Source organism: Anneissia japonica, unplaced genomic scaffold (genome assembly GCF_011630105.1).
Source record: "Anneissia japonica isolate Jap-2015-1 unplaced genomic scaffold, ASM1163010v1 scaffold690_len516080_cov150, whole genome shotgun sequence".
NCBI lineage: Eukaryota > Metazoa > Echinodermata > Crinoidea > Comatulida > Comatulidae > Anneissia > Anneissia japonica.
In genome coordinates this window covers 401,894-407,296 of record NW_022758421.1, presented here as the reverse complement: position 1 = coordinate 407,296, position 5,403 = coordinate 401,894, and the positions used below count along the sequence as shown (strand labels likewise).

General features: G+C 35.3%; 2 protein-coding genes across 2 annotated transcripts in view; one reads left to right on the top strand and one right to left on the bottom strand.

Annotated features, from left to right (window-relative positions):
• The window catches only part of LOC117125270 (E3 ubiquitin-protein ligase TRIM71-like), a 13,172-nt gene extending 7,857 nt beyond the window's left edge, over positions 1-5,315 (bottom strand). The window contains exon 1 of the mRNA XM_033271741.1: positions 5,260-5,315. The gene's annotated coding sequence lies outside the window, so the exon portion shown is untranslated. The remainder of the gene's footprint in view (positions 1-5,259) is intronic.
• LOC117125279 (aminoacylase-1-like) overlaps positions 1-5,403 on the top strand; it is a 39,995-nt gene that overhangs the window by 22,757 nt on the left and 11,835 nt on the right. The gene's annotated exons all lie outside the window — the stretch shown is intronic.

Below are 5,403 nucleotides of genomic sequence, written 5' to 3'. Positions count from 1 at the left end.
AAAAAAAAAGTCAGTTTTTAGTGAAATTTTGCCGGGAATGGGGCTTTAATACACTACTAAGATAGGCTTTTCTTTTTAATCTTGATTTCAGAGGTCAAGAAAATTTCTCAATTTTTTAAAAATCTTATAGTGGTGTAGACTGGTCTTTTAAGAACATTTTCCTGGATAGTTTTTTGGATACCACGCCCCGTTATGAAGTTATGATTTTTTTAAATAACATGATGTCAGAAAATCAGCCCAAAAGCTTATCTTATTATCTGTTGGTTACGCAATGTTTGTCATCACTTCAAGATGTCTACTGGTTCGTGAAAAAGGCCTATTATGTTAGCAAAACCTAATAACTTTGTGGTTATTATACTAACTCAATGGATGGTGTCAGTTGATCAGATCCAGAGGTGACGGAACTAGGGGGTGCTGTGTTATGGAGAGTAATGTGTGACCGGAAATGGTCTGCAGTCGGTTGGTTGTTACCATGCGCCAGTGATGTTGGAGTATATAGTACAGCAATATGAAACTATTATGTAGGCCTAATGAATGAATAAAGTTCGGAGTTTGTCGGGTAGTGAAATGATTATTTCACATTTTAAGTGCTCCCTAAATTCATAAATGTGTAAGCTAAATTACGGTGATTAATTTAATTAGCGAAGATATGGAGACAATTATTTCGAATCCCTCTTTCCAAGAGGGGATGCAAATGCTTTGTGAAAATGAGTATGCCGCGGTACTCATTTTCACAAAGAAATACACACAACTGTTTAGCTAACAATTATGTCAATGTTACATGAACACCTGGGAAGAAAGGTGCAATCACGTTGTTACCTAGCAAACGTCTGTACTGTATGGGGAGGGGCTGCTGATGTACTGTGTAGCGGGGTACGATGAGGCATAAAGACTAGGCCTAGGCCTCATTAAGACAGTGGAATTATATGTGACAGAAAGTACACTTTCAGAAGAAATAAATTAAAAGAAGAAAAAAAAATAACTAAGAATAATTCATTTGCAGAGGTACCTTATTAAAGTATTATACAATGCTAACAATGCGGCTCTTGTAGCCCTGGCTTGGGCAAGGCATCCATGTGCAAAGCAGTGGTGTTTGTTTATCCATAAAAGCACACCGGGAAAGTTTGCCTTACCAGGAAAAGGTGACGTATCTAGCTTATGATGTATGCATGCTAACTAACGTGAGTGTGACGTCACCAAAAAATGAATATTTTCTATTATAACCAAAATATTAATAACTACAAAGTTTCTGGGCATAAATTCCCTTAATATGAATGAAGGGTTGCTCAATCTCCTTGCCATACAAATTACAGCTCCCACTGACGTCTCAGTCGAGAAATACGGGTAGCTGAAGTTTTTCTTGCAAATCTGACTACAAAACCATATCCAAATTTCACGTTCCACTTTTGACCCTGAGTTGTGCTTCGCACTCGCCGCTGAGGGCGGCGTTCCGGTAACCCTGCGTCCAGCTGGATATACCAACTTCACAAATTATTATTCATACAAACCTTTGTAAACCACAAAACAAAACTACATTTTAGATTGATTATAATATGATTTGTTTTTTCGGTTAGATGAAAAATGTAGGCTGTAGGCGATAAAACATATACCCCCTACCACCAGTTTTGAGTCTTTTTTTAGTCGAAAATTTGATTTGCGCATGCGTCGGGTCAAACTTCCCTGACATTTTGTTTCTGTCGCGAGCTGCCTAGAAAAGTTCTTTATGTTGTTTTCGCGACTGTCAGTAAACATTGAGCAAACTGAGATAGTTGTGGCATATCGGCCACTTACTTTTGCTATTATTTGAAGGTGTTCTGTGTGTTCTATTAGTGTTTTAGTATACTTTAACGGCTAAGATTGACGGACCTGGTGTACCTAGGCCTAGCCTAGACACATACATAATGGGATCAAGTATACAAGTTGGCCACCGGGTTTGACCTGGGTGATACCATTCTAAAAATGGGTGTGATGGATTATGCGTGTTGTGTATTATATACATGGTGTGACGAGGCCGGGATATAACATACGGTTTAAGACTATGTAGGCCGTCTAACGGAGTGTGTTAATTTAATTAATTAAACATACAATAGTCCCTGATTTCCATGTTTTATTTCAGTTATAATTATTGATTATGTATGAAAATGTGTGTCATAATACTGTGGGCATAATACCGGGTACAACATAGTGTATAATCAGTACAGTAGATGCCGATTTCAGTTATAATTATGTGCCTGTATATAAGGTATAGGCCTATTCGGGGGTATAATTATATGTCTTTAATTATGAATTAAACCATATAGTAGATCCCAATTTCAGTGTTTTATTTCAGTTATATTTATGTGCCTGCATATAGGTTAAATAGTCGGGGTTATAACATAGGGTATAATTAAGCATAGAGTAGATCCCGATTTCTATTGATTATTATGTCTGCAATTCCCTGTTATAGGGTAATACAATCGAGGGTGGGTTAAGAGAGAATGGCTCGAGGAATACTTAGATGAATTCATGTGGAGAGAAAGGATTGGAAGAGGTAGAAGGGAAGCCTTCCATAACATCATTGCCCACATTGCAGAGTTTTATCCGCAGTGATAGTGATACTGTATATAGCAAGATACATACATGTATATAATAAAAATATAATAAAAACAGTTAAATGCCCAAGAAAAGTATAAAAAGTATAACTGTAACATAGTGCAAGTGAATGATTTTTAAAATAACCTTTCAATATATGGTATGAACTTATTATTTGTTAATTTTTTTTTGTCTTCATTGCTTTTGTTCTCAAAGTTATATCGTATGCATGTTTTCCTTATTCAAGTAAGCATGATACATAAGGCATAAATTTGATAATGATGCCATCTGTTCTGTTACTATATTATGTGCCATGCGGGTAATAATAACATGGATGAACATACATACACACTTTGACTGGTCCGCTGTTGAAGCAGTCGACTTTCACTGATAGTTAATTACATACAGTATTTCTGGTCATTACACACATATAATAATAAAAATAATAATAGTGACCAACAATTATAACCAAAGTGATACGGTAATCCAACAATAAGGTATGCTGTATGTTTAATTCATTTTAAATACACTAAGGACGTAGGACTACACAACACACATCATTACAGACAGGGTAATCAATAATTATAACTGATATTATAAAATGTAGTCTTATACTAAATAATACACGCTGTTACACAGGATACAATATTTTATAACTTTGTAAGCCAGGCCAACCTAAGCTCACTTTAAGCACAGAACCAACTAGCAGTTCATGTAGGCACAGAAAGAAACAATGCAACAATTAACTCTTAAACAATACACTAAGGACCATATCAACTATGCACCATGGCAACATATATGCGCTAGAGTTTCTGTAGTATTAGTGTAAAATCCTGCCTTGGATGCTCATATACTTATACACAGGCACAATTACAGATATAATAACCAATAACTACAACTGAAATAAAACACTGAAATCAGGATTAACTGTATGTTTAATTATTAATTAAATACATATAATTTTACTCACGATTTATACCCTATAAAAAGGCATACTGTATAGTTACAGACATAATAATCAATAATTATCTGAAATAAAACACTGAAATCCGCATTAACTGTATGTTTATTAATTAAAGACATATAATTATACCCTCGATTGTATTACCCTATATACAGGGAATTACAGACATAATAAATAGAAATCGGGATCTACTGTATGCTTAATTATACCCTATGTTATAACCCCGACTATAACCTATATGCAGGCACATAAATATAACTGAAATAAAACACTGACATTGGGATCTACTATATGGTTTAATTCATAATTAAAGACATAATTATACCCCCGAATAGGCCTATACCCTATATACAGGCACATAATTATAACTGAAATAAAACACTGAAATCGGCAACTACTGTACTGATTATACACTATGTTGTACCCGGTATTATGCCCACATTACTATGACACACATTTTCATACATAATCAATAATTATAACTGAAATAAAACACGGAAATCAGGGACTATTGTATGTTTAATTAATTAAATTAACACACTCTGTTAGACGGCCTACATAGTCTTAAACCGTACATTATATCCCGGCCTCGTCACACCATGTATATAATACGCAACACGCATTTCATCACACCCATTTTTAGAATGGTATCACCCAGGTCAAACCCGGTGGCCAACTTGTATACTTGATACCTGAGTTGTGCTTCGCACTTGCCGCTGAGGGTGGCGTTCCGGGAACCCTGCGTCCAGCTGGATATACCATGGAGGTATTATTGAGAAGGAGATCACTCGACAAAGCCACGCGCACACAGCGCTATGCAAATGAACCAAGATCAAAGTTGCCGCAGCGCGTAAAGAACGTTTGCGCGATGCTTTTGAAGTCCCATGTGTTCCCCGCCATCAAATTTTCAGCAGGCATAGTTGGCCAAAAAATTGAACATGACGAAATGGAGAACACCTTCTTTTCTCAATGCGCACTACATACTGTCAATCACTATGGCTGCGCAATCTTTTCTATTTTGAAGCTGATACATTTATCTCCCATAAAATATCAAACATATTAATATTTCCTCCAAGAAAAGTTTCGAATTTAATGGAACATTTACATGACCTATAATAGTATAGTATATTTCAACTTCAATTTTCATAAATTGGCCAAAATTCGCCAATTCTAATTTTAACAGATATTAATTAATAAAAGTCATTTTAGGGTTAACGAGGGTTAACTATTCGAAAAATGAATCCAAAATCTGAGTATTTTTCAGTTTTACGCTGACTTAGCTTTATAGTCGAATCAGTCAATCTTTAGACAAAATTATAATGAACACAGAAGTAATTTTAACATAAATATTTTACGGAATCCGTTCCTGAAATATACAAATAATAACATACCAAAAGCCCAAAAAAATCTAATCAAGGGAACATTGTTCATTATAAAGATATTTAATGGGTTAAAATCAAACGTTTTATTGCACAACTGCTCTGCTGGAAGCGTATAAATGCATGTCGTTGCCAAGTTGTTGCTAACGAAAAAATGTGAATTATAGGTTTGTCGCGTCAAAGGGATCTGTTGCCGAGTGATCTCCTTCTCAATAATACCTCCATGGATATACCAACTTCACAAATTATTATTCATACAAACCTTTGTAAAACACAAAACAAAACTACATTTTAGATTGATTATAATATGATTGTTAATTAATCCAAAATATTAATGCATACTACCTTTACACAGATCAAACCTGCTACTATTCCTTTGTTGAGTTGATGTTCTATCTACGCTGAATTGATCAATAACTGGGTTTTTCCCAGGGTTGCCAGATAGTCGACAGGCTTCACGGCCAAACACACGCCATCTCACGGCCAAAT